Genomic DNA, 14514 nt, shown 5'->3' on the forward strand with positions numbered 1-14514 from the left:
GTGGGGGGGGTCTCACAGGCCACGCAGTCACGCTGCCTACACCAGGTACTGGCAATCATGACAGAGCGCCCCTCAGTCCGCAGGCACATATACATGCCCAGAACACCCGCAGAAAGGCACGCCGTTGTCCTGGATTTTTTCAGGGTGGCACACTTCCCCAAAGTGCTCGGTGCCATAGATTGCACCCATGTGGCCCTACGTCCACCTAGGGCCACTGAGCACATCTACCGAAACCGCAAGCACTGGCATTCCATCAATGTACAGGTGGTATGCGATGCAAAGGGAATCATCACCTCTGTCTATGCAAACTACCCTGGCTCCACCCATGACAGTTTCATATACAGAATGTCCGCCCTCAGCCGGGCCCTGGAAGCTGGGCTGCATGGCGACACATGGCTCCTAGGTCAGTACAAATGCCCTTGCACATGCATGCAAGTCACACACAGACAAGTATCCAAACCATAATAATCTCAACTATTATCACCTCCCCAGGGGACAGTGCGTACCCTCTGAGCAATCACATGATGACGCCAATCCGGAACCCCACCACACCACCCCAGGTAAGATACAACGCCGCCCAAATTGCAATCAGGGCCATAGTGGAGCGCACATTCGGAGTGCTCAAGTCACGTTTCCGCTCCCTTGACCGCTCTGGTGGGCAACTACTCTATACACCACCAGTAGTGTGCAGGATCATTGTGGCAGCATGTGTCCTGCACAATGTTGCAACACGGCAGGGCGTCCCGGGGGACATGGTGGTGCCCCCACATCCCCAACCACAGGCACAGGTGCTGCCCATGGGAGGGGACAGGGCACATGGCGAGGAAGCCCGGACCCAGCTTGTGGCCACATTTTTCACCTAAACTCCCACCCCTGCGGAGTGCACACAGGCCTGGCACATACCAGGTGACAATCGATGATGACAAAGAGGCAGTCAACTGTCACAACCCTACCACCCTGAGATAGTTGCCATGGAAGTGCCACATCGTCTGCATCCCTAGCTACTTAAACACAAGCTATCCTGTGTGACCAAAAGGCACACATATGACATATGACATGAAATGGCCTATACACAAGTATTTCAAGGTGCGATGAGGCAGGGAGGGGGGAACAAGGGAAGACAGACAACGGTACTACTAGGCCAGGTGTCATTGAGATTGTGCAAGTGCAGGGGTAGGGGGAAGGGAAAAGTACAAGGGGAAGGGGGGGGTGCAGTACAGGGGAAGTAGCCCAAAAAATTATACATAGGTCGGCTGGTGGCAACTGCAAAGGTAAGTGCAGAAAAGTGCTGGGAAGGGTGGGCTGTAGGGCTAGAGAGACAGTACCGCAGTGCAGGGGTTGCCAGGGAGGCAGTGCAAGTGGAGAGTGGCTGGGCCAGGGACCGAGGTCGGTGAGAGTGGCCCAGTTGCAGCTCCAGTGCAGTTCCAGTGAAGAATTCTGCAAGGGAGAGGCAGAGAGAAAGCAGAAGCAAAGAGGGAGGTCTTGAGGTGCTTCCAGAACTGGAGATGGTTCCCCTCAAGTTCAACTGAGGCAGGAAGGCTGTTCCAGAGGGAGGGCCCTGCCGTGGAGAGAGATCTACCCCCAGCTAGTTGCTCTGAGAAGCGGATGACCCTGACATGCAAGGTGTGCATCACACACACCTGCAAAACAGGCCATGGCCATCACTGTCATGTCACTCAAACCCTCCCAAACCACAACATGACATGGCAAGCAATACCCATACACCAACACAGTAACGATAAGGTACACATTGCCATGTCCGAAATGTACAGTGGCATCAGACAATGATGCCTGACCCGGAATCAGATGAAATGACTGACCAACAAAATCTCCCACCCAAAATAAGTCATTTCCAAATGCATTACAAGAGTCGTAGACGTAACATAACAATGAATGCCTGTCTACATGCACATTGTGCATTGCAAAATCAACACTGCAGCTCATGTGTGCAGTGTCCTACTCCTGCAACACACTGCTCAGCGCAAAGCACAGTGAACAGCCATTGTGTGTGATGCACACCCTGAGCATCACATCTAAGTGACAGACCACATCAAACAGCAAATTAGGCATGTACAGGATCCATAATCGGTCACAGAACATGTGCTGCAGGGACACAGTGGGCACCAGAAGGCAAACAGTGTACACGTGGATATGCAAGGGTGGGAGTACATGTAGTGCATCAGAGTGCAAGTGTGTGGTTCTGCAAGGACATGCACTCCACATATGCATGTGCACTCAAGTGACCATTAGTGTTCTCTACACATCACATGTGAACATTCACCATGTGTACATCCCAGCATGTCAAACGACAACTATCCCCTCGCACCTGAAAGGTAAACACAACACATGAACAGGCATTGATCAGCAGAACACAACATGTACATAGGATACCAATGTCAGAGTTCCCATCACACTGCAGCGCAAGGCAACTATCAACAACAACCCCCCCCCCCTCCCTCACAAATGACCATGACCCACTGAACAACTGCACCTGGGTCATGGAGCCTTCAAACCTCAATTCCACCTGGCCACAGGATCACCTTTACCCTTCGTCACCATCTCCCACCTTGTGTGTAAAAAGGTGCCTGCACCCTCATAATCAATGTTCAAAATCACTAAATCCAAGCCAGAAAAACGAACCAGAACACCCTCCAGTAGATGACTTGACGTAGCAGTACCTCACAAAGGCCAAGTACCACCACAATGATGCAACAACCAAGGTAGCACAGCAATACAATGTCACGACAGGATGTGAAACATGTGTGGTACATGACATAGAATGATGCACCATGAACGGATGTGTACTGTCACAGGTCCCCTGTACAGGCGCGGGAGTGTCACGAAACAACCACCCCCACCATGTCCCGGTGCCTGCAAGGTCAAACTCACACAGGCCCCTGAGACCCTGGTGGGGAAGGAGGTTCAGGGATATGCAGTCGGGACAGGTGTTGACACACTGGATGACTGGAATGAGTGGCAGGAGAGGGGAGGAGGAATGACACATGAAACTAGGGAATGCACAAAAATGTACTACCTGCATGAACACATACACAATCCAAACAAACTTGGACATCATTGTCATGGCCTTCTGTAGTCCAGGCTCAGGAGTGGTACGAACCAACCACCCCCTCTAGGGTTTTGGCGCCTGCAAGTTCGGGGCTTACACAGGTATCCGCAACCCCAGCGGGGAAAGAGGGTCAGGGAACGTTGCTTGGATAGGTACGGGAATCAGGAACACCGGGTAGAGGGTACAGGGTTCAAAATTGCATAGGATCACGGGTGATTAGGGAGAAAAAACATACCAAATTGAACCACACATACATCCATGCATTAGTACACTCCCCAGCAAGCCTATGCTGAGCAGTTCGAAAGAAAAACAACAAGACACTTAGCTCTGGTTTTGAGTGCTGGCCTCCTGCCTGCGCACTCTCAGGTCCGGTTACAGGAGCACTGCAATGCTGCAAAGAGAGCCACAGTCAACAACCTGTACATGCCAATTACACAAAAACACAACACCAAACAAGCCCCATAGCAACAAACTACTCTACAAACAGACAATCTGGTGTAGATGCTTTGTACCCATATATAACATCACCCCTGTGACGGGTCATACACAGTCAATGCAGTAAGTCAGCCGCCGGTGGGTGCGTGGCAAATGGAACACCAATGTGTCACAATTCACACAACATGCAATGTTCCCTGGGTAAGCAGACAGACCCATATAGCAAGCCATGACTTCAGAGCAAGTTGTGTACCACCATGACCGAAACAAAGTTGGCAGTGCATTTATCATAAAGTACATGGAAAAGACATGCACTGCACCCGAGTATGTCCCTTGCTGTATGTCCCTGTGAGCTGCCCCTTTCCATGTCTCGGAAGGCTACATGGTTGATACAAGTGCCTCAATGGACCTTGGTGTACCGGAGGGTATGTGCTACTGCCCCTGCATGTGTCCCAGACAACCCTACTATCAACAGCCATCAGTCCACAAACACATCTGAGCTGCATTGTGTGCTTCAACACCAATATTCGTCTAAGCTCACCCTCAGTGCTGTGACGAAGCCTGCATGTGCAACTCACCTGGTGCAAGCTTTGCTGTGTCGTGGCCCCCCTGTGCTGCTCACCTTGCCTGGAGTTCCTTGGAACATGTCAGCAGTTCTAGGATGTGGGTCTGCAATCCCTGTGCCTCTGCTTGTGCACACATGTGCATGTGGGCACCAACAAACGGGTCCAGAATTCCGTCGTCCAATGGGCCATGTCTGCTGGCAAAGGTGCTCTGGAGGCTCATCCCCCTGCAGAAAGGGCATGAAACACATGATTAATGCTTCAAAGTCATCTGTGTGTGTCTCATCAGGCATCTCATTATTTGACCATGTCAGAGAGTCACATCACAAATCACACCATCAGTCCGTCTTTCACATCCAAAGCGTGGAACACTATCTACAGCATGAATTGCAACAAGCACGTGTACAGGAAAGATATGAAACATACTACACAATGCATAGCAATCAATGTACACATTAATCATGGCACACCCCATCTAGCAAAAGCTGAACAGTGGACAATAACAGCAAAATCATCCCCACTAGGGGTGTCAACACAAGTCACACAGCACCAGACATGCCACAGATATGACAGTCCAAAGCCCTTGTGTAATATTCTGTAACACCGAACCATCCTTGCGAGCCCATGGATAAGGGAGGCAGGAGTGGCATATGTGAGTCAAGGACCCCAAGCAGCAAACACATACACAAGACAAGCCTGAAGGGCCCAGCTGGAACAGACAGTGGATGCCTTCAAAAGCCACAAAGCACCGCACCATCACATAAAAGCACAATAGACTAGCAATTTTAAACTAAATCAACTATTAACTAATTACACTAACAATGGAAAACCTACATTACCTAATTAAACTAACTATAAAACAGAAACTTAACTAACTAAACTAAAAGAAAAATCAAAAATGGCCACATACGACCCGGGGGGAGGGGAGGCACCCAGGAGGGGGGAGGTACAGGGTGCTGCTCAACATCCACATGCGATGATGCTGAGCCAAAAAAAAAACCTCCATGAGCTCAACGCCTGCACAGCCCGACCTATGTGGGAGATAGATGGTCGTCCGAGTCTGGCTCATCCTGGAAAGGAGGACGTGGCACAGTAGCCTGGCCATGCCTAGGCGCAGCTTGCCCCTCGTCGGCAGCAAGTCTGCCGGACGGGTGAGCCTGGTTCTGTGTGGCGATGTGACATAGGTCTGCATGCAGAACCTCACGTGATACACGTGCTTCCTCTTGCAAGGTAGCACGTGTAACACAGAGTTCCTCCTGCAAGTCCTGGCTGGACAACCGCTGCACCTCCCGGCAAGCCTGTAGCTCAGCCGAGATGGTACGCTCAAGCTGTGCAAACCTCTCCTCTGCCTGCTGCCTCTGGGACATCATAAGGACACCCAGAGTGGATCTGAGGGAAGCATACTCCTCCCTCAGGGCATCCATGTGCGCCTCTGCGTGAGCAGCAATTGCTTGACGCAGAGACGACATTTCAGCCTGGCGTGCCCTGTCTGAGGCCGCCATGCCCAGCCTGAGCAAGCGGGCCGTGGACCGTGCCGCCTGCTGCTGGAGAAGCTCCTGCCTAGCAGGTGGGAGCACAGATCGGGCCACACGCTCCATGCTCTCAGCGATGTTCTCCATTGCTGCCCCCTGCTGTTCGGAATTGGTAGTCATGTCTTGCTCCCACTCAGTATACAGCGGTTGCGCGCGGCGACCGCATTGCCGGGCTTGACCCCTGCGGGACCCAAGGACCGGGGGTCCTCGCTGTGTTGGCACCGCCCGCTGCTGCATGACTACATGCCCCTGTCGACGTGATGTCCCAGGCACATCAGTGACTGGTGTGGAGGGTGACCCTGCGTCCCGATCCACCACGGGCGGAGGAACCAAGACTGTCTGATCCCTCAGTGCAGGGGTCGCAGACAGAGGAGTGTCCACATCAGAATCACTCACCCCTGACACATGGACTTGATGCTCATCCAACTCAACATGGACGTCAGAGTCGTCATCAAGGCTGGACTCATAGGCAGCCAGAGACAAGATGGACTGCAGCACTTGGGGGTTTTCGTGGCCTACCACCCCACGACCCCCACTAGTGCCGGGTTGATGTGGTGTTACCAACCCTGTGTCTGGCATGACAACACCATCCTCCGCCTCCATTGCATCATCACCTGAAAAATAGAGAGAAAAAAGGTCACTACACATGTCAGAAGCACACGACACACACACACACAGAGAGCAAACGCATCCGGCAGACATGTGACACACAACATATAACCTGGCATGCATGCTGGGTCAACTTTGAATAGCTTCTGTGATCAGACCTGTTAAAAGGTGGCAGTTTCCATGGAAGTGGGTCTATGCGTTGCGGAAAATGTGTACGCCACTCACTACCTACATGTACAAGCACTCCATGGTGTGTGCCAGGAAATGTGAAGGCAGTGCAATGTCAAATTCAGACATCACGTGCATTGTGCATTCAATGTGTACCATATCTAGAAGCCAAGCACCCCTCCACCCCAGTACCAAAGCAGGGATGCCTAGCATGGTATCAAAAGGCTGACCATACACCTGTGTATTGACAGGCAGTGTTGACTGGCATCAACAGCTTAATGTGATTCAAATGACAACACTGCAAATGATGCTGGGACAGTAGGCAGGACACATGATGAAAACTCTGGAGGCCGCCCACGTGTGAAGAAGACACAACAAGAGTTGGACAGAGTCATTGGCCATTGAACAGGCTGAGGCCTGTGAGCCACACAGATTGTCAGAGCCTAAACATGTGTGCAATGCAGGACTGAGCCACAGTTGACATGGGAAGGCTGATGAGATGGCAGGCAATGTATGTAACCAAGTACTTATATTACAGTGATCATCCAGTCAAGGACACATAGGGGCATGCGTGCAATGCACATGGAGCATGAATGGGCACTCATGTCCCTGCGGGACATCTGACCCATGCACAGTACAAGTGAGATACCCTGCATCGAGTACTAAGGCTGTACCACACGGCATATGTCTGGCAGATTCTACGCTGGAAGTTAGCATCTACACAGGACACATGAACAAGAAACTACACATTGGCAAGATTGAAGCAGACCAGTGCAAAGGTGGAACTGGGGTGCAGAGTGGCGGAGGAGGGGCAAGGGAGCATGCCTACATGGAGTCCTGCATGCAGGCAGAGGAGACATGCATGACGGAAGCATTGCATTACTTACACATCAGAACCATGTACACGTCACATGTAGCAGCAATCATGCACAACACATCCCACAAGTGAAACACACACGTCCTCAACAAACACGCATCAACACTCACTGGACTGGGCATCAAAGTCCAGCATCTCTCCCACTCCTTCAGCCAATTCAGGTGGTATGAACTCCGCAACGAGAGCCTCATGCGGAGTGAGCTCTTCCTCCTCTGGTGCAGGCCCACCGCCAGTCACCAGAGTCAAGTTGTAATTAGAGGCACGCTTAGCCTTAGTGCTGCGCTTGATGTCATTCCAACGCTTTTTGCACTCTTGCGCCGTGCGCACCTCATGGCCGAATAAACTGACATGTTCCGCAACATGCTTCCAGTGGGTGTCACGTTGGGCAGCCGTAGTCTGACTATTGGCACCCACTAGCTTGTCACGGCTGTGGCCCCGCACGTAGTCCACGAGGAAGTCCAGTGCCTGCTTACAGAAAGGCTTCTTCCTCGACATGCAGGAGGTCGTGGCTGTGTGTGGGGTCCCAGCCTGTGCTGCAGGTGCAACCTTCCTCCTCTTGGACTGTGGCGCAGACCCTGGCTGGCTAATGCCGCCCTGTATGGCCAGTGGGTTCGGTGGATTGAGCCAAGGGAGTGGCAGGTGGAGGGATGACCAAAGGCCTGACTTGTGTCAGTGGCAGCTGGGTGCCCACTAACAGACCCTGCGCAGCAACATCAGCTGTGGCAGGGTCATTGACCGCAATGGTCCTGGTTGGCAGACTCACAACCGGGGTGCTGTTGGGTGCATCTGTCCCTGCACTTGCCAACACCCGGCTGTTCGGGGCAGCAGATGACATGACTGCCCCAGGGACACGTGTCTTGGTCTGAGCAGCCCGGCCTGCCCCTATGGTTTCCCCCCTGGCCTGTTGGAGATCTACCAAGGGCTCTTCAAGTGCCAACGCAGCCTGCGCTGGCAGACCCTGAGCCTGGGTGACGGTGTCCACAGCTGCACCTGCAGCTACCACTACCCTTGGGCCCGTGGCAGTCGATGGAACGGACTGCCGGGTCGAACGGGTGCCAGTGCCAGATGCAGGAGCTGCATCCCCCGGAACCACAGGGGGTGGTGGCATGACTGCACCGACACATGGCACAACATTGTGCTCAAGTGGCGCACCCCTGCCTCTTCCCCTCTGTGGCCGCGTTGGACACCCTGGAGTCCCCCTACTCCCTGGTCACCATGGCCACGTCCCCGACCACGCCCGCCACGAGGAGGACGCCCAGCTGAGGCGCCCCTCACCTTTGGTGGCCTCCCAACCATGGCACTGATGTAGAAGTGCTGGCACAGATGGAGTGGGTGCCAATGGGAGGTGTACACCACAATTGACCTGGGATATTGGGGTGAAGGGGGTGAGAAGCAAGATGTTAACAGCCCCCCTGCACCTGCAAGGCTGTATGTGACCCCGGTGATGTGGTGATGGGTCACGCAATGCTCAGGCACCCCAAAACTGCAGTAAAACTGTGCATGCAACATGAATAACGCGTACGCGTGGGACACGCAGGCTACTATGACATCGAAAATGGGTGCGATACACAGGGGCACCCGCAGTGGGAAAAAGAGCGTGTGCGACTCACCGTCTGACTAGCGCGATGCAGAAAAACACACGTAGCCAATACCCCCGCCAAAAGAAGAGATACGTCCTTGATAGCTGTGAAGTTGTGATGGCACGTGAAACAACAGGAAGCAGCAACACACGTCGGTCTCCACGAAAGGCACGTACAGCGAACTGCTGGGCCTGCTCACCTTTAACCCGTGCTGATGGAAACGCACGCGCGCGTCACGTCACTTACACGCATGGGCCCTTTCCTCGTATTACACGCGGACATGCAGTTTTTCACGCGCGCTGAAATGCCCATGCACGCCTGTACGCGTCACGTCACAGGGGCGCTTGCGCTTGAGGGGCCTTCTGTCCAATGAAAATGCGTATGCGTGCAGATGCACTTACGCGCTAAGGGCCTTTCCTCGAATTACACGCTGTCATGCCGATTTTTCACGTGCCAAATCACTCCGTATGAAGCTGGCCACGCATAAGCACACGGAAGACCACGCTCCTGCCCAGAAGGCCGAACTACTGCCCCCCAGACCCACGAGCACGCTCCCACCTGCCATCTGCTGCTGCCTGACTGCCTGCTGCCCACGTGCCCTGCCATTTGCTGCCTGCACATCAGCCAGGGGGGCTGTTGCTGTGACCACCCCTGCTGGAACCGAAGACTCCCGACTGGGATTCCATCGCTCCACAGCCCAGCCCCAGGACCCAGTTGCCCACCCACTCCTGCCTCTGGGGTTGTCATGTCGGGGCAAACACCATCTGAGACCACTGACAACCCCCGGCCAGAGAGGCAGAGGGGCACCAGCTTCAGTGCCACCGAAGTTGGTGTCCTGGTGGAGCAAGTCCTGGGGCAGTATGATGCCCTCTTCGGAAGTTCCCGCGCCGACAAGGAAGGATGGACTCGGATCTGGACTGACATCGTGACTGCCATCAACGCGGAGGGGGTGGCAGTCCCCGACTTACAACATGTCAAGAAGCGCTGGGAGGACTTCAGGTCCAGGACCCTGAACAAGGCCCGGCACCTCTTGAAGGCAGCGGATGCCAAGGGGCGCCAGGGCCACTTGTCGGAAGAACAGATGAGGGTCCTGGAACGCATATCCCCAGCGCTCCACATCCAGGTCCTTGAGAGGCAGACCCGTCTGGAGTCGAGCGGTAAGTGTACATGCATACTGATTGTGAGATGTGCGTGTGGTGATTTTTCAGTAGTGTGCAGGTTGCACATCTGTTTGCATGGGGTCGAGTATGGGTGGGGGTGTACAGGGCCGTGGGGCTAACACATGCGAGGGCTGGAATGTGTGAGACATGGATTGTGCTTGTGTGTGTAGGCTTGCATGCCAAATGCAGTTGTGTGGGCACACATGTTTGGATGAATGTGTATGTAAGTAGACATGTCCGTGATGTCACGCATGTATGTTGTTTTCAGCTGCATGTATCAGCACTGTGTACATGTGCATCTGTGTGTATTTGACAAGGGTGCAACAGTGATGCGACATGGATGCATGTGACAGCAGTATGTGGAAGCCTGATCGGCAGATGTGACATGGATGCCCATCTGAAGACTGCGACACTTGGCAGAGGTGTACACATGCATGCAAGTGTGGTGGTGTGTGTACATGTGTGGTGCACTTCCTGTGTTGCATGTGATGTCTGGCTCACATTTGCCTGCTCATGCTGTTGTATGTGTATGAATGGTGCTGGCAGTTGCGATATGGCTGTGGTATGGCTCATGTGTGCGAGTTGAAATGACATGTGTGTTGGGGATTGTGATGCCATGTCTGAGGTTTGCCAATGCCACTCATGTACAACTGTCATGTGTGTATGTGTCCATTGTACAGTGCCCTGATGCCTGTGTTTTATTTCTCCCTGTCTGCAGCGTCAACTGATGAAGAGAGATGCAAGGCCCGGCTCCCCTCCCATGTTGTCATCTCGTCGGGGAGTGAGGAGTCCGGTGCCGCGTCCCAGGCCGCAGCTGCCGGGGGGAGGTCCAAGAGGCGGAGGTTGGAGTTGGACTCCTTGGCAGCAGAAGGGGCAGCTGGGACCCCACAGGGCCCAACAGGGGAAGATGGCACGGAGTCATTCAGGTTGGTGGGGGGTTTGGTGGAGGAGGAGGCCGTGCAAGCACCAGAGACGGGGTCTGGAGGTGGGGATCCCACTGGTGCTAGTGGTGCAGTGCAGGACCAGGGACAGGAGGCAGCACAGGCCGCCGCGGAGGTGCCTGTGTGCAATCCTGTCCCTGATCCTGTCCCTGCATCATCTTACACCAGCAGGGATGCCTACGTCCAGACCCGTTTTCAGGCAGGGGATGAGCTCACGACAACTGGCCTTCCTCTGCCTGCGGACGTGGCTATCCGGGTCCGGGTTGAGCCTGTGTTAGGAGGAAACCTGTGCAGTTCCCTCTGGGACCACTGCAAAAGATTTAGGACTACAGGTGTTTGGCGGTGAACCCACTCGGTAGCAGTCTGTACCACACAGATTCACTTGGTAGCTGTGGCTGAGCAGTCAGACTTCCCTCAAGAAGAGTTGAGCAGTATGTGGAGTATACAAAATAGGGCAATTCTTCACAGCAAGACAAGCAAACACGCAACGAGGCTTAATGTAAAGATATTAAGGTATTTATTTATAATGAAACATCTATCAAAAACACTATGGCACTTTCACGGCAAACAAATCAAACACAGTTACTCTACGAAAACGAAACGATCAATCCCCCTAGTAATATTTCGACAAGTCTAGGTTCTACCGGCACCACTTATTTACAGACAGAGGTGTGTACCTCAACCTAGATGGCACTCTAATATTAGTTAGGACGGGAGAGAAAAGATAGGCAGGTTACGAAATCAACACAGTTCAATACTTCACGGGTTAAAACTGCAAGGCAGGAAGGCAGGAATCACAATAGAGCGTAAAGTTCAGAGGCCAGGCCCACTCGGAGAGAGGCAAGGCGATATTTCCCAAAAAGTCTCTAGTGGAGAGCCCTTCAAGTCTTTGTAGCAAATTGTTATCAGCAGATTGAACCTGTTCAGAACAATAAATGAGAAAAGCTTGGAGGCGACCCAACGGAAAGGAGAGGATTAAGACACCTCACTCAAACCGATCGAAAGGGAAGCCAGGCGGACACGGTACCTTGTGGTAGAGGGCAGCTCCGGCAGGGGCAGTTGTTCCTGGTGGTGGATGCACGTCGGGTCTTTGCCAAGAGTAGAGATGATCTCGTCGTCGAAGAAAAGTGAAGTCTGGTGCACCACCAGGGAAGAGACCAGCCGCGGAGTACTCCGTCACAAGGCACCACCTTTTGGTCGCGGTACAGGAGTAGTGGCTAACCGGTTGCCGGGGTGCTCTGCACGGGCAATTCGACCACTGCGTCCTGAGGTGAATAAAAAGCAAAGGGGACTGGTTGTTCCCACCAGTCAGGGGAAGAGACTCTCCGGCAGGGAGATCTCCTCTGTCGTCGGGAAGTGGTGAGTCGGTTCCGCAGGGCGCCACCGGAGGTGTCGTCGTGCAGGTCGGCTCAGCGGTACCCTCGTCAGATTCTTAGGTCCTGTGGCGACTTCTGAAGACCCAGTCCCAAAAGCCCTGCTTTTATGCAGAAAACCCCCATTCATTCAGCCTAGCTGTCAATCAACACACGCTAAGTGGTGAGCGGGAAGGCTCACCACTTGGGCCAATCACTCCAGAGTGCGACCGGAGTTGGCAAGGCAACTCGGTCCAGGGTGCCTAAACCCCCTCCCACACCCCTGTGGTAACCCAGACAGAATGGCACCACTTTGGAGGGTCTCTGTACAGAGGCCTGCCAAAAGTGGAAAAAAGGGCTCAACCTTTGGTTTAGGAGTCACAGAGACGAACACAGACGCCATTTTAAAAACCGAGTTCTGGCAGAAAATACCACCCGATAAACGTATTTAAGATAAGTAGACCGGTGGTACGTTAGAGATTAACGAGAAAAGTATTAATCTCCAACAATGGGACGAATCCCATAGGGTTATGTTCGGGGTCGGACATAACAAGTAGTTTCCACTGCCACCAGCCAAAACTCGACGAGGGGGGATGGGACAGTGCCCCCTCGAGTAACAGATCCAGGAGTAATCGAATTACCCCTACTAGTACGTCCACAATAAGATGGTTTGTACTACTTCTGTTAGTAAATTTAGGTCTAGTAAAGCCAATGGTGACTTTACATGCCCGGGGAGACAGTAGTCAGTCCCCGGGTATGGAGTCTATGGTGGAGGTCCGCTAGGACGCCCCAGTGTTACGGCACGTAGGGTGCGGTGTAACACACATAGAAAACATATGAGCCCCTATGGAGTAAAATACCCGATAGCCCATAGAACACATTGTCATTCAAAGGAATTACACACATACATGTCCAAGAGTGGGAGAAAAAGAGTCTCACTCTTGGCAGGATGGAAAAAAACAAACTCCAGAAATCCAGCAAAGCTGCTGGGGGACTCACTAGGTTAGGAAATTCAGCCTAAACAGAGAATTCTCCCTAACAGCCTGTTCTGACTGGTGTGGCGTTGCGTCAACGGGCCATGCGTGGTGACCTGCAGTCTTTTCATGAGGAGACTGCACGTCATCTCGAATGGCTTGTTGACCACGTCAGCCTGCTGGGACAGGTCACCTAGGCCGGATTCCTCCGTATGATGGGGCTTGATACGACCCCCTCCTCAACTGAACCCCCTACGCGCCAGTCGTTCTCCGTGCCATCTTCCCACCCATCAGTCACCTGGGTGCCCTGTGAAGCTGCCTCTGACGGTGCGGCCAGGCTGGTGGAGGAGGCATCCCTGCCACAGTCGGGAGTCGGACGTCCAGCAGGGGTGGCCACATCAACGACTGCACCCCAGCCGGCGGAGGATGTGCAGGCAGCAGGAGGCAGTGCACGGGCAGAGGCACAGCAGCAGCAGCAACGTGGTGGGAGCCATGAAGGCTTGGGGCCTTCAACATCGGAGGGGCAGGCATCGGCCGGAGGGCAGGAGGACCCAGGACAGAGAGTGTCTTCCGTGTGGCAGCGGTTGGGCCACGCCATAGATGCGGAGCGGCAGCGGGCGGAAGAGGCACGGATCACAATCGTCAGGGCGGAGAACCCCATGCGGAGGGCCCTGAGGCGGGCCGAGTGCCTCGAGGCAATCCACATGGGTTTGGATGTGGACACAGCGACGGCCCTGTGGACCCTCAGGGCCATGGAGGAGGACCGCCTCCGGGACATTGAGCAGGAGTTCGATGATGCCCTGGCCCGGGACATCCAAAAGTGAGCCATCAAACTAGCCCGCTGCCCTTGTACATAGTTATGTAGGTAGTGTTAGGTTTCATTTTTTTTGGATTTGTTTTGGACCTTTTGGACATTGCCCACATTTTTGTATATAGTTTATTTTATTAGTTAGTGTAGTTAGATAGGTTTCCTTTCTTTTGTTGGGATAATGGACCCTGGCTTGTTAGTATGTACATAGTTCACTGTTGGATTGTATTTTTCTTTCACATTTTAACCATGGCGCAATGGCTTTCTTTTTTATTTCCCATTGGATTTTGTTTTGTGGACAGTGTCTTTGGACACCATTACTTTGGATTTTGATTTTTGGTTTTGCTTTTTTTCACGGACATGCTTCTTTTCATTTTTGTACATTCCCATTTATGTTTCTTTCTTTTTGATTCTATTTATGTTTCCTTTAATACATATTTTTTTTATC

The sequence above is a fragment of the Ambystoma mexicanum genome, chromosome 4p (genome assembly GCF_040938575.1).
Source record: "Ambystoma mexicanum isolate Mex_15411 chromosome 4p, UKY_AmexF1_1, whole genome shotgun sequence".
In the NCBI taxonomy this organism is placed as follows: Eukaryota; Metazoa; Chordata; class Amphibia; order Caudata; family Ambystomatidae; genus Ambystoma; species Ambystoma mexicanum.